This window comes from Geotrypetes seraphini, chromosome 2 (assembly GCF_902459505.1).
Source record: "Geotrypetes seraphini chromosome 2, aGeoSer1.1, whole genome shotgun sequence".
NCBI classification, from domain to species: domain Eukaryota; kingdom Metazoa; phylum Chordata; class Amphibia; order Gymnophiona; family Dermophiidae; genus Geotrypetes; species Geotrypetes seraphini.
In genome coordinates this window covers 13,829,519-13,845,712 of record NC_047085.1, presented here as the reverse complement: position 1 = coordinate 13,845,712, position 16,194 = coordinate 13,829,519, and positions in this window count along the sequence as shown.

Below are 16,194 nucleotides of genomic sequence, written 5' to 3'. Positions count from 1 at the left end.
GCAACCTCCGTCCTCATCTGCACAAGCCTCAAACACTTTAAAATCATACGTGTTCGAGGCTTGTGCGGTTGAGGCAGGGACAGGCATAGCGACAAAATTAATGGGGATGGGAAGTGGAAATTGAGTTCCTGTGAGGACGAAGACAAATTTTTCCCCGTGTCATTTTTCTAATCCTGTGGTCAGTGTGGGAATGTGAGTTCATAGTCTGATTTCCTGTGTGCATGCAGAAAATGGAGCGCATAGAACCCAAGAAAAGCAAAAAAAATGAAAACCATCCACAAAAATGGAAGAATTAATCATAGGACCACAGGGAACATGTGTTTGCCATAGAGCCCATTAGTGAAATGTGCTCGTACAAGGACCTCTTCCTCATCTTATAGAAACATAGAAATATACAGCAGGTAAGAGCCACGGCCCATCCAGTCTGCCCACCCCAAAGACCCTCCCCTACCTTTCTCTGTGAATAAATCCCACGTGTCTATCCCATTTGGCCTTAAAATCAGGCACGCTGCTGGCCTCAATAACCTAAAGTGGAAGACTATTCCAGCGATCAACCACCCTTTCAGTGAAAAAGAACTTCCTGGTGTCACAGCGCAGTTTCCCGCCCCTGATTTTCCACGGATGCCCTCTTGTTGCCATGGGACCCTTGAAAAAGAAGATATCTTCTTTCGTCTCGCTGCGGCCCGTGAGATACTTGAACGTCTCGATCATGTCACCCCTCTCTCTGCGTTCCTCGAGTGAGTACAGCTGCAACTTATCCAGCTGTTCCTCGTACGGGAGATCCTTGAGTCCCGAGACCATCCGGGTGGCCATTCTCTGGACCGACTCCAGTCTCAGCACATCATTACGGTAATGCGGCCTCCAGAATTGCACACAGTATTCCAGGTGGGGCCTCACCATGGATTTATACAATGGCATAATGACTTCCGACTTACGAAACCCCTGCATATGCAACCCATGATTTGTCTTGCCTTGGAAGTCTGCTTTATTTTTAGCTGGGAGTCGGCTGGGGGACTTTCAGAGTATCTCACTCTGTTTTTTCTTTAGCACTGTGAATATGTGATTTACTATTATCACTTATAAGTTTGTTCACTTGATTATTTGGTTGGTTTGCGCACTTGGAGGGACCCGATGATGGTGTGCAGGTGGAGGTTATTAGACCTTCACCAGAATATGTGAGCGCTGGAGATTGTTCTCCTTTCGCTGAGGATCCCCCTTTCACAGATTATATTACACTATTGGACGTTCAGTGCTTGAGACAGAGTGAGTTACTTTGAAAGTCTATTAGACTTTTTTTGCTGCTGCTTGTGGTTTCTATTTAGTGTCTTGTGCAGTATTTTTTGCGATAGTGATTTCAGGCATTTGTGCTCCTTGTCTGACTCTTACCTTCAGTTTAAAAGGAAATTGAAGACCAACCTTTTTAACAAATTCATAGGCAATTAGATCTCTTCATTTGGATTATTTCTGTATCTTTATCACTCTTTTGTAAACCGCATAGAACTATGGGGACAGACTTGGAGATCTCAATCCGTATACTTTGGAGGAAAGGTGGAAGAGGGGAGATGTGACAGAGACGTTTAAATACCTACATGATGTAAATGCGCATGAGTCTCTTTCATTTGAAAGGAAGCTCATGATTGAGACGGCATAGGATGAAGTTAAAAAGTGATAGGCTCCGGAGTAATCTGAGGAAATACTTTTATAGGGAAAGGGTGGTAGATGCTTGGAACAGTCTCCCGGAAGAGGTGATGGAAACAGAGACTGTGTCTGAATTCAAAAGAGCCTGGGAGAGGCACATTGGGTCTCTCGGAGAGAGGAAGAAATAATGGTTACTGCGGATGGGCAGACTAGACGGGCCATTTGGCCTTTATCTGCCATCATGTTTCTATAACCATAAAATTCTACGACATCACAATACAGGTGTACAGAGCCTTAGCCAATAGGAAGAGGAGATGCAAATGTTAAGAGCCTTAGCCAATAGGGAGAGGAGGAGATAGTGGATGCTGCGGATGGACCATTTGGCCTTTATCTGCCATCATGTTTCTATAACCATAAAATTCTACGACATCACAATACAGGTGTACAGAGCCTTAGCCAATAGGAAGAGGAGATGCAAATGTTAAGAGCCTTAGCCAATAGGGAGAAGAGGAGATAGTGGATGCTGCGGATGGACCATTTGGCCTTTATCTATGTTTCTATTTGGTTATGCAGTCTAGAAATTGATTTATTGTATTGTATTGTATCATCGCATCGCATTCGAGCATGCGCAGATGCCTTTCTGCCCGACGAACAAGCAGTGGGGATTGGGGCTGAAGGCAGAGCTGGGGCATAACGGGGAGGGTGGGTGGAACTAACGTAAAATCGGGTAACCCTACAAAAAATCAGAAGAAAAATATTAGGTACATTAGCAGCAGGAAGGCGGATCATTTTCTAAAATGCTACCAGAATTAGACACATTCTGACCTGGATGGCTCAATCAGTGGAGTAACTACAGGGGGGAGGAAGGGCTTGGGGGCTGGGGTCCACACTTTGGGCTCAGGCCCTCTCCAAACCTGCTCTGTACCTGTTAAATTAGAATTGAGTCAAAGGATGCAGCAAGCCCTCCGATTGGGCAGAGGTGGATTCATGGACAGGGCTGTGGAGTCAGTACATAAGACCTCCAACTCCAACTATGAATCCTTTATTTATATATCTATATAAGAATAGCCAAAGGTCCATTAAGCCCAGTAGCCGGTTCTCACGGTGGCCAATCCAGGTCACTAGTACCTGGCCAAAACCCAAGGTGTAGCAATATTCCATGGTACTGATCCAGGGCAAGCAGTGACTTCTCCTATGTCTTTCTCAATAACAACTATGGACTTTTCCTCCAGGAACTTGTCCAAACCTTTCTTAAAACCAGCTATGCTATCCGCTCTTACCACAACCTCTGGCAACACATTCCAGAAATTAACTATTCTATGAGTAAAGAAAAATGTCCTCTTATTGGTTTAAAAAGTATTTCCCTGTAACTTCATCAAGCGTCCCCTAATCTTTGTAATTTTTGATGGAGTGAAAAATTAATCCATTTGTACCTGTTCTACTCCACTCAGAATTTTGTAGACTTCAGTCCTATCTCCCCTCAGCCGTCTCTTTTCAAGCTGAAGAGTCCTAACCGTTTTAGTCTTTCCTCATAGGAGAGGAGTTCCATCCCCTTTACCATCTTGGTCGCTCTTCTTTGATCCTTTTCTAGTTCCGCTATATCTGTCTTGAGATAAGACAACCAGAATTTTATTTTCTCTTTAAGATAAAAGTAGTGTGGTAGCTCTGTTAATAAATAAAAATAGAAAATGGAGGGTTGATAAGACTTGAGGATAACGAAGGAGTATGATGACAAATGGACATGGGGATTTTTGGTGCAATGGCTGTGTGGAGGGAGATCAATGAGAATGACCTAGCACTGAATTTACGGGTTTAATTTTTGGGAAGAGACAGAAAAAGAGATACTGTAAGATAAGAGTTTTATTGACTCAGGGCTCCTTTTATCAAGCCGCGCTAGAGGTTTAATGCGCGAAATAGCGCACGGTAGTTTTTTGGCCAGCGCGGGGGTTAGCGTGTGATCAAAAAAGTTGCGTGCGCTAACCCTGCTAGCGCGGCTTGATAAAAGGAGCCCTCAGTCTCCGATGATCTAGCGCCAACTGGTGAACCTACATATTGGCCAACAAAGAGTGCCATCGTCTACCTCAGTCAGGTGATCTGTCTGTTTGGGTAAGAGAGGACAAGGCAGCAAAAGCAAACTAGCAGAGAGAGAGAGACTGGAGAATGTGTTAGCTTAGCAGGGTTTTAAAAAGATTTGGATAACTTCCTATAATTGAAGTCCATAAGCCATTATTAAGAAGGATGTAGGGAAATCCACTGCTTACTCCTAGGATGAGAGCATAAAATCTGTTTTAATCCTTGGGATCTTGTCAGGTATTTGTGACATGGGTTGGCCACTGTTGGATACAGGATACTGGGCACGGTAGTGTAGTGAGAGAAGGGCAGGGGGGCAGACCATCCTGACCACCATCTTCTAGGGGGCACCATCACCTCTCCACCCTCCCCCCTCCTCATGTATCTCTTCCATCTACTGCTCCTGCTGGTCTCGACTCCCTTCTGACATCACTTCCTGCTCACCGAACCAGGGAGCCGAGGCTGGCACAAGCAGCAGGTGGAAGATGCCGTTCGCACTGGAAAACATTTCAAGAGGTGGGTGGGGGTGCTCAAGCAGCAGGGAAGAGTGGGGGGGCTCACGGTGCGGTGACGCCGGGCACCAACCTCCCTAGCTACACCAATGAGTGGACTTAATGGACTTGTGGTCTCTCCCAGTACTGGAATGCTTATGTTCTTTTGTTCTTATGACCTGACCCGCCCACTCAGCTGCTCCCCTATGTCAGGTACAGAAGGCGGATTTTTTGATACCGAATCTAAAAACCCGAGACATTCTTCAAAAATCACGCATGCAAATAAGATCGGCGGACAGCAGCAAAGATTTTCTACATTTGCATGTGCCTGTCGCTGATGGGCACATGGGCAGAAAAACGCCCGCAAAAGAACAAAACCACACTCTCCTGCCGCACTATTGGACGAATGGAAGGGAGAGAAGGGGAGAAGCGACGTCGACTTTTTTCAATCGCGCATAAAACATGCCTTACTCTCCAAAAAAACTACTATAATTCAGGTAAATCTTGTAATTTGTTTTTAATGTAAAATGTAATCAAGACCCACTGCCAGAAACACACATGACAAGGGTATCATACACGCGCTCAAGAAGAAACGTTGGCTTTTGACAAGCACGCACGATACATGCCTGTGTCTCCCAAAAACTCAAAAAATACCCTCCTCTAAAAATATATAGATACACTTTTTTTTTTTCCTCATTAGCCATAGTCAAAACACAAGTGCTGGCACTTTAACGGCACCCCGGACCAGTTGCTGTCTTTTGTCACCAAAAGCCGACGCCGCTCTTCGAAAATGCCTCGGCGATTTTTAAGAATCCACCGGAGGGCTCCTTTCAATGTCAAAGAGACCATTTGCGTGCCATTGTCGGAGACTGCTAGAAACCTCGCTGAAGACAGAGAGAATCCGTTTTGATAATCCGCGCGCAGGCAAAACCGCCGGAAAACAGTTTAGCGACAGCATTAAAAGTTTTGAGAATCAATGGTTACAATATCAAGAGACTCTCATCAAAGAAAGGCCACTGCCGAATTGCCTAACCAGGAACACCCCGCCCCCCCACCCCGGCAAGCACAACAGAGCTTGCAGGCTTAGCTACTGTGATCCTTCACCCCAGGACCCGGAGCCTGGAGCACCAGGGAATCTTGCAGTCAGACATCCCTCTCATAAAGTCAACCCTGGAAACTTATGGCGTTTTTCATATTTCAGAGGTGCTCCATTTTTCTCAATTCCAGTGCAAGGAAAGGTCTGAATCAGCAGCTGCCTGAATTTATTAGCATCTCTCTTGCAACTTGTTCTACGACTCGTCCAGTGCCCAGATTCTTGTTGTCTTCCAGGCACCTGCAGAAATGTTCCCGATTGCCAGAAAGACGAATTTCTGGTCACCTCATAAACTATTCCATGGTAATTTTTCACATGATTTTTTGCCATACGAACAGCCAAGCCCTTATATCCGGGATGGCATATGAGAGTTATGTAAACAGGTATGACTGGATCTATAACCTGTCACCCTGTCCAGTCCTAAGCATCATTTCTGATCAGTTTCACAATCAAGATGATATATGTTCTCTCAGGGTTTCCGCAGCTGGCATCGTGCTTGTTGTCAGGTAGAAATCGACTTTTCAGCCGTCATGCTGCTTTTGTCTTTTATACAGCAGGTCCTCAATCCCGATTGGCCGGGGCTTGAGGTGAATGAGGCAGGAAAGACCATTGGTCGCCAATTTAAATTTTGGCGGGAAAGTCAGTTGGTCACAAATCAGATTTAAGGACCTACTATATAAAAGACAAACTGCAGACCTCACAGCATACTCTGAACAAAACCACAGCATGGTGGCTGAAATGTCGGTTTCTACCCGGAAACCTGCCACAAGCAAGATGATACATTTTCACATTTTTCCAAATTCCAGTCAGTTTAAGATCCTATACTGTTCATTTCACACCATTGAACCATTATTGCCAAAACATCACTTTATTATTGTTATATAATGGGGGGGGGGTTTCTTTTGATTACCTGTCAATCATCTTACCGTGTATATTATTTTGTGTAGGCCCTCGCTGCAGGCGAGTACGCCGAAGCACGGCCCGTGTCGGGTCCATCAATAAAATAAAGTTTGACTGCCTGGAACTTGAAGGCCCTTCGTGTAAGGTCTTTTTCGCTAGTATCGCAGTTGGTGCCAGTCCATGAACAGATTTGGCCACTGAAGTTTGAACTGTTTGTAGTGCTTTCAGGGTAGAGGCTGGAAGCCCTGGCAGAGAACCACATTATCAATGAGTGCTGTAGCTCTAACCACTAGGCCATTCCTTCTTGTCAGGAATTCAATGCTGAGCCATGTCTGGGCCCCATTGAATTTTCAGGTCTCCCGAGCGGCTGCACCATAGCTAGTTAAGTGAGATGCACCCGGTGGCGTAGTAAGGAAGGGGGTGGGGGCTGCCCCATGGTGGGGGCACCAGCACCTTTCCTCTTTTCCTGCCCCCGCTTCTTCCCACTCCTACCCCCGCCACATGCGTGCCGCCCTTCCCTTCCCCCATAGCTGTTCACCGCCACGAGCAACAACTTCCAGCGTACGACTCGTGATTGCGTCGGCTCCCGCCAATGTCGTTTCGGGGTGCCACGCCTAGGAAATGATGTCAGAGGGGGGGAGCCGACGTGGTCACAAGGAGCACGGCGAAATCGTGGTACCCCTCTTCCTCCCCACCTCTTCCCACTCCTCCTCCGCCGCACGCATGCCCCCCCCCCTTCCCTTCCCCGTACCTCCAGGTGTTCCCCGCCACGAGCAACCACTTCGACGTGCTCCTCGTGCAGGAAATGACATCAGAGGGAGAAGACGTGGTTGCTCGCGGCAGTGAACAACTAAAGGTACGGGGGAAGGGGGGCACACGTGCAGCAAGGGGGCCATGGAAGGAGTGGAGGGGGGCGGGGAAGGACGCTAGCCCCAGGTGCCTCTCACCCTTGCTACGCCACCGTATGCACCACATAAAGACAGGAGTGGTTTTTATGCGAGCAGTTTTGAGGTAGACACTGCTGTCCGGATTCTCTAAACAGCGCCGGTTTCTTAGGTGCCGAAGCTCAGTGATAAACACCCTTTAAATGACACTTGTCACAGATTTTCAAGGCGCCAGAATCACGCCTCCGTAGGTGCTTTACGACACCTAATACCACTGTAGGTACGGAAGCAGCGTTAGGTGCCAAAAAAGTGCCTACGGAGACGCAATTCACATCAAAGGTAGGCACCTAAAGACAGGCTTGGAAAACCCCAGCCTACCATTTCCAGCGCCTACCATTGCCGGAGGTGTGATTCTCTAACCGGCGCCGTCACACGATTGACACACTATTGCCGGCCGCTTTAAGGGCTGCCACCGACAAGGGCGCCAGTTAGAGAATTCGGGCCTGATTCTGTATGGAACGTCTCCATTAGACACTGCTAGGCGTTCAAATCAAAGATGCCTAGCGACGCCTAACTTTGGAAGCCATGCGTGACTTTTTTTTCCAATTGGCGTGGTAATTGGCCATGCCGGTTTTCAAGCAATCAGAAAAAAATTTTAATTAACAATTAAGAGATTGGCACCAAACTCTTAGGATGCCTAGCGATGCCTAAGTCCAGGTGCCCTTCGATGCCAACCTGAAAAGTAGGCGTGGTTAGGGGCGGAGAATAGGCATGGTTGACTTGGGCGTCGCTGGGTGTCCAGGTTAGGCGCTTGTAAATTAAGCCAAATAAAACCTGGCCTAACATACCGGCACCTACCTCTATGAAGCTTAGCAATCCCTAAGCACGCCTAGCTGCTGCTAGGTGAGATTCTATAAGTAGAGCCTAGCGGTTGATTGACAACCACGCCACACGGCGCCATTTATAAAATCCAGGTTAAGCACTGTTAAACAGGATCCGTTAGCCCTGAACAAGTGATTTAATCAGCCAGGAACAATTTCTGGCAAGTTAAATCAATTTGAATATCAATACTCCCCTCCCGGTGTGCATTTACCCGTACAAATGGGTGACCCGTCAAAAGCACTCAGACACCGGCGCGCCAATTGTGCGCAGGGACGAAAGCGCACCGTCGCCTGAAGCCGTTATTACCATTCCCGTTAGCGCTGTGAGGAGGGTACACTGAGAAATACTCCCGCTCACGTTGAAGGGGTTGTGGGGGGAGGGGGGAACACCCCCAATACACTGAAAAGTCCCACTCTCCTACCGAACACCGGCTCTTCCACTCTGCTCCCCCCCACACACACAGGTTCCCCCCCAACCCCCGTCACAGTGCTAACAGGAACGGTAATAATGCGTGCAATTGTCGGTGCGGCTTTGTCAGAGCGCTTTTGTCCTGCGCTCAAACGGCGGTGTACCATAAACATGTCATGTGGGCACTTAAGTGACATTTTGCAAACAGGCACTCAAATGGCATAGCGTGGTATTTCTAAGGGGCATGCTCACATGGGCAGAGAATGTGCGGGTCATGGGTGGGACAGAGATTTAGGCAGGTGACTGTCATTTGCCCGTATGTCTGCTTACATTTTGGACCCTCCCATTTACACCAGGTCTATGGTAGGCGGTGCCTAGTGTTCAATAAGGACGATCCCCTGTACGGAGGTGCCCTGTTGTAGAATTATCCCCTTTGTGTCCGTGGCTGAGTGAGGAGAGGCAGGTGGTTTATTCAGGAGTTAACACCTGCTGCATGGGTTCCAATGCAGCCACAGATGGGTAAGAGTGCGCTTTGAGCTCCAACACACGTGACAAGTAACATTTGTATTCGTTTTTCCAACATTGAGGGGAAAGGGTCTACGAGAGATGAAAGATGGCTGCCACGGTAAGGCTAATGCAGAATGCTTCGTCTGGACTGGCTGAAGCTCCTCTTTGCCTCTTACCTAGTCCTTAAAAATATAAAAACTCACAAAAAATACCTAGGAACTAGTTGCCAGATGGTGTGGTAGGTTAAATGCAACATGGGGAAAACCACGTCTTATCCCTGGAGGTAGCATGGAAACTGTCCAACCTTTGGGATCCCGTCAGGGGATTGCGACCTGGACTGGCCACCGCTGGAGGACCTTCAGTCCGACCCACTGTGGCTAGTTTGAGGTTTCTACAGGTTGCTCACACAATCACGCCCAGCTGAACGCCCTTCCTATTCAAGCAAAGTATACTAACGGGCAGAAATGATCCCGGTCACAGATGGAGGTGCTCTCTGGGATTGGATGGTTGGCATCAGTAAATTGTGTTACAAAGGGGTTACAACATAAACCAAATCCAGTAGTTGGAGCATTGCTTTTGTGGTTTTGAAATTTTTGTATATTTTTATGTGAAATGGTACATAATTTAAGCGTGGTGTCGTGGTTAGAGCTACATCCTGAGCACCCAGAGGTTTTGGGTTCAAACCCCGTGCTGCCGCTTGTGACCCTGGGCAAGTCACTGCATCCTCCACTGCCCCAGGTCCATTAGACAGACTTTGAGCCCACTGGGACAGAGAGGGAAAAAATGCTCGAGTACCCGATGGTGAATCGCTTAATACATCTTGTCCAAGCAGTATATCAAACCCCGATCCCAAAGTCCTTGAACTTTAATTTTTTGGGAAGTCTTTTCTTCTGGGCCTCTTGACTGACCAGGTCATCTGATAGATTGTTGTTTGAAAAATCAACCACATAAAGTCTTGATAAACTGATCCACTCTCTCCCGGTAGAATTTGTCTTCGCGGTGGATATCTGCCAAAGAACACAAACAACATATAACCAAAAAAAGTCTCTGAAAGTTCAAAGTCTTTTTTCTCGTCACAGAAACTCTTCTTAATTAGTATTTACGTGGTTTTTACATAGTAACATAATAGCATAGTATATGATAGCAGATTAAAAACCCACATCGTGCATCTAGTCGGTTCATAGACAACCCCACGAAAGACAAAGGCGCGCGCCGATAACTGAGCGCAAGACGGAGGCGCGCGCCGAAGAAAATTACAGTTTTTAGGGGCTCCGACAGGGGGTTTTGTTGGGGAGCCCCCCCCCCCAGTTTACTAAATAGAGATCGCGCCGGCGTTGTGGGGGGTTTGGGGGGTTGTAACCCTCCACATTTTACTGTAAACTTAACCTTTTCCCTAAAAACAGGGAAAAAGTGAAGTTTTCAGTAAAATGTGGGGGGGTTACAACTCCCCACACCCCCCACAACGCGACGCAATCTCTATTAAGTAAAGTGGGGGGGTTCCCCCCCACGCCGCCCCCTCCCCCCGTCGGAGCCGTAAAAACTAATTTTCTGCAGCGCGCACCTCCGTGCTGCGCTCAATTGTCTGCGCACGCCTTTGTCCCGGCGCACTTTTGACCTGACACCCATCTAGTCTGGCCTATTTAGGGGACAGAGAACTTAATATGTACGCATAAGAGCATACGAATTTGTCATACAGGGATAGACTGAAGGTCCATGCAGCCCAGCATCCTTTTCCCAACAGTGGCCAACCCAGGTCCCAAGTACCTAGCTAGATCCCAAGTAGTAAAACAGATTTTAGGCTGCTTATCCTAGGAATGAGCAGTGGAATTCCCTAAAAGCCATCTCAATAATGGTCTTTGGACTTCTCTTTTAGGAAATTATCCAAACCTTTTTAAAACCCCGCCAAGCTGAATGATTTCACCACATTCTCCGTCAGCATTGTGTAGAGAAACATTTTCTCCGGTATGTTTTAAATCTACTACTTAGTAGCTTCATCGCATGCCCCCTAGTCCTAGTATTTTTGGAAAGAGTGAACAAGCGATTCATATCTACACTTTCCACTCCACTCCGTATTTTATAGACCGCTATCATATCTCTCCTGAGCAGTCGCTCCTCCTACCCTGAGCCATTTCTGCCTACACTGGAAGAAAGATGGAAGGGAGAGAATATAATAGAGATGTTTAAATATCTCCTTGGGGTTAATGTACAAAAGGTGAGTCATTCTCAAATGAAATAAAATGCCGGAAGGAGAGGGCATAGAATGAGGTTAAGAAAATATTGGGCTGCAGTACCAGAACCTTCCGTATTCTACCAGAATAAAAGCAATTCTAACTTTTCACTAATTGCTGCAACTTCCAGAACAGGGACTGTGCTTTCTCCACCTCACTGACATGGTGGGATTCAGCCCTTTAGTTTGTCACCTAGGAAAATGTCTTTGACTTTGGCTTCCAGGCCTCAGCCATTGTATTGTACAAGGATACCGTTAGGGGACCAGGCCTGGCTCTTATCTCACCAAGGTCCATCTACTAATGAGAGAGAGGGGTTGCTGGCTTCTCAGGTCAGAGTACCTGGAGAAAGGAACAAAGCCTGCAAAGCTGCTGCACATAGTGAAGGAGGAAGGAAGAGAAAACAAAATCAAACTTTAACCAAGTGATCCACATTTCCACAGAACTCAGAAGTTGTGTTCCAGGGAAGAAGAAACAAGGGCTCCAAGAGTAGATGCTTGGAGAGAAAGAGACAGGGAAGTTCCCCTCCGAGAAAGGACTCAAAGGAAGTTTGTACTGTAGGTGTTAAAGAGTTCAATACCTGTCTAGCAAAAAAATACTTCTTTACAGAAAGGTAGATGTGCGGAACAGTTTTCCAGTGAAGGTGGTGCAGACGAAGACTGTATCTGAATTCAAGATAGCGTGGGACAGGCATGTGGGATCTCTTAGGACAGGTGTGTCAAAGTCCCTCCTCGAGAGCCGCAATCCAATCAGGTTTTCAGGATTTCCCCAATGAATATGCATGAGATCTATGTGCATGCACTGCTTTCAATGCATATTCACTGGGGAAATCCTGAAAACCCGACTGGATTCTGGCCCTTGAGGACCAGAGTTGCCCACCCCTGGGCTAGATTATAGCATGAAAACATGACAGCAGATAAAGGCCAAATGGCTGTCCACAGCATCCACTATGTTCTCTTCTTCCTAAGACAGGGGTATCAAAGTCCCTCCTCTAGGGCCGCAATCCATAGAAACAGCTCTGGTCCTCGAGGGCCGCAATCCAGTCAGGTTTTCAGGATTTCCTTAATGAATATGCATGAGATCTATGTGCATGCACTGCTTTCAATGCATATTCAATGGGGAAATCCTGAAAACCTGACTGGATTGCGGTCCTCGAGGACCAGAGCTGCACATCCCTGGTCTAGCCTCAGTGAAATCGATGGATGTCAGGGTGAGATGTAGGACTCACTTCCTTCTCTTTCCTTGCACGCTGCCCCGCTTCCTGTTTCACCACGGGATGTACACTTCTCCCTCTGCACTCGCGGTTTCGCTTATTCGCGATTTTTCAGATGCTGACTCCGGCCCCCCAAATTAGGTCATGAGTAAAGTTCCTTTTCTTTTACTGTACCGATAAAAAAGTTTAGCGCTTACCAACATGCATTCTGAGAATCGCTGCTTAAAATCTTTCACCCTCAAAATCGCTGCTTCCCAGCAACTCCAACATAGGCAGACACCCAGGTCAGGTGGGGCCCTGCCATCCACTCCCCCCCCCCTCCTCCTGATCATCTGATATCCTTTTAGACTTGGGGTTTTGGGGGGGTAGTTATGTTTTTTGCTGCGCTAACAAACCTTGCCTTTACGCTTCCCAGCAATGTAAGTGATTCGGCGTGACAAGGAGGAAAACACACATTTCTCATCTTTTCGTGCGGCCGCCAAACCGAGGAGAGAGCGCTTTAGCACGCACCACTACACCGCAGAGCCGTTCTCGCCAGCTTTCAGCATTCACTACCTTTAGGTTCGGGAATTGTCTTTGTGTCTGTTTTTTTTTCCGTTATTTGGTTTAAGGGGGGTACATAAATTTGGATTTAAACTCCCACCGCCACCGCAAATAGTAATAATAGTGGCTTTTTTCAAAAAAACCCGCAAATAACAGTTGAAACGTTATTCACGGCTTCAATAGTAAAAACGATGGCGTGTACACAAATCCGCGAACAACATAAAAAGTTATTCGCGGTTTTTCCGTAATCGAGGCTATGTTCCGCCCGCATCCACTGTGAATACAGAGGGAGAAGTGTATTGCAAACCGCTCTGGTGGCCCTTAAGCATCTCGCTGTATAATAAAAATTGGAATAAATTAATCTACACCCCTGGGACACTTATATACACACACACACACTCATCTGAAACATTGAATTCAATATATAGTTCTATATACAGGTAACTTAAATTAACATTTAGGGCCTCTTTTTACAAAGCCACAGTAGAATGCACCGAAGGGGCTCTTTTTTTCCAAAATCCTAAAAATCACAGCATAACAATATCATAAAATATCTAATTCAAATTAAAAACTTCCTACTCTCCCTCCCCCCACCCTGGAAAATCCTCTATGAACTCCACAAATGTGCTTCAGTCCCTTAGTCCAGTGACTTTCAACCCAGCCAGTCAGGTTTTCAGGATAGTTCAAATGACTATGAATGGAGCATATTTGCATGCCAGTCACCTTCCTTTTATGCAAATCTCTCTCTTGCATATTCATTAGGTCTATTCCAAAAACCCGACTGGCTGGTGGGCCTCCAGCACAGAACTAGGAACCACTGCCTTAGTAAACACTCCTGAGTTAGCCATGGCTTATGACGTGTTTGTTTCTTTTCTCCAGTTCCTTGGCACAACAGAGATGCCAAGTCACCCAGTTCTAGGCTGGAGACTCTTTGGCAGTCCTGGTTGTGAACTTCCATCCCAAAGCAGTGTGAGATTTGTACTAGAGAATGATATGGGTCAGAGTTTATATCCCATCTCCACCCTGTCTCCACAATAATCTCATTTGTACAAAAGCAAACGATTGTTTATTATCAAAATTGATGGAAGTGGTTCAATGGAATGGATGGAAATTTGGTAGGGAAATGCACAAATTTTGTCCCCATGTCATTCTCTATTTTGCACTGCCTGATCTTCTCCTTTGAAATCTAGCCAAGGAGGCAAAAAACTTTCAAGCCGTTCTATCGATATATTAAGGGGAAACGATCCGCGAAGGAAGCATGGAATAAAGGGAGTGCTAAAGGAGGACAAAGCCATCGCTGACAAAGTGAACACACTTTTTGCGTCTTACCATAGAGCAGGGGTAGGGAACTCCAGTCCTCGAGAGCCGTATTCCAGTCGGGTTTTCGGGATTTTCCCAATGAATATGCATGAGAACCATTTGCATGCACTGCTTTCAATGCATATTCATTGGGGAAATCCTGAAAACCCGACTGGAATTCCCTACCCCTGCCACAGAGGATATACACAACATACCAAAAGCCGACAGGTTACACGCAGGAAACGATGATGGGAAACTGACTGGGTTGACAGTCAGTCTAGAAGAGGTATGCAGGCAGATTGATAGGCTTAAAAATGATAAATCCACTGGACCGGATGGCATCCATCCAAGGGTAATCAAGGAACTGAAAGGGGTTATAGCTGAATTGCTTCAAGTAATAACCAATCCGTCAATCAAATTGGGAAGGATTACGGAAGAATGGAAAGTGGCAAATGTTACTCCAATCTTCAAGAAAGGTTCGAAGGGAGATCCAGGAAACTACAGACCGGTGAGTCTGACCTTGTTACCGGGAAAGATGGTAGAGGCACTGGTATAGGACCGAATCATTGACCCCCTTACGGACACAATCTGATGAGGACCAGCCAGCACGGCTTCAGTAAAGGAAGATTTTGCTTGACGAACTTGCTGCACTTCTTCGAGGGAGTAAACAGGGTGACCCGGTCGACATTGTATATCTGGATTTTCAGAAGGCATTCGACAAGATAAGAGGGCTGGAAAACTGCCCATACGCCGAGAGGCTGGATAAGCTGGGGCTCTTCTCTCTGGAAAAGAGGAGGCTCAGGGGGGATATGATAGAGACCTTCAAAATACTTAGGGGCATAGAGAGGGTGGACAGGGACAGGTTCTTCAGACTAAAATGGACGACAGGTACGAGGGGGCACTCAGAGAAACTGAAGGGGGATAGGTTCAAATCAAATGCAAGGAAGTTTTTCTTCACCCAAAGGGTCGTGGACATATGGAATGCGCTCCCGGAGGAAGTGATCCGGCAGAGTACAGTACAGGGATTCAAACAGGGATTGGACGGATTCCTGAAAGACAAGGGGATCGTGGGGTACTGAGGGAGGTGCTAGGGTGTTGCTTAAGTATAGACAGCTCACCAGGTCGTGCAGGTGCAAGGCCGGAGGGTTAGGACTTTGATGGGAAGATAGGACTTCGATGAGAAACCTAGGGGGCAAGGGGGCCCCTTCTGGTGATTCAGGCAGGTCATGACCTGTTGGGCCGCCGCGGGGGCGGACTGCTGGGCGGGATGGACCTGTGGTCTGACCCGGCAGAGGCACTGCTTATGTTCTTATGTAAGGTTCTGCATGAACAACTACTTTGAAAAATTGCGAGCCATGGAATCGAGGGTGAAATACTCACGTGGATTAAAAACTGGTTGGTGGATAGGAAACAGAGAGTAGGGGTAAATGGACAATACTTGGACTGGAAAAGCGTCACCAGTGGAGTACCTCAGGGTTCGGTGCTTGGACCCGTGCTCTTCAACATATTTATAAATGATCTGGAAATTGGTATAACGAGTGAGGTGATTAAATTTGCAGACGATACGAAGTTATACAGAGTAGTGAAGACGCAGGAGGATTGCGAAGATCTGCAACGTGACAAACACGCTCGAGAGATGGGCCGCGACATGGCAAATGAGGTTCAACGTGGATAAGTGTAAGGTGATGCATGTTGGTAACAAAAATCTTATACACGAATACAGGATGTCCGGGGCAGTACTTGAAGAGACCCCCAGAAAAGAGACTTGGGAGTTCTGGTTGACAAGTCGATGAAGCTGTCCGCGCAATGTGTGGCGGCCGCGAAAAGGGCGAACAGAATGCTAGGAATGATTAAGAAGGGGATCACAAACAGATCAGAGAAGGTTATCATGCCGCTGTACCGGGCCATGGTACGCCCTCACCTGGAATACTCCGTCCAGCACTGGTCGCCGTACATGAAGAAGGACACGGTACTACTCGAAAGGGTCCAGAGAAGGGCGACTAAGATGGTTAAGGGGCTGGAGGAGTTGCCATACAGTGAG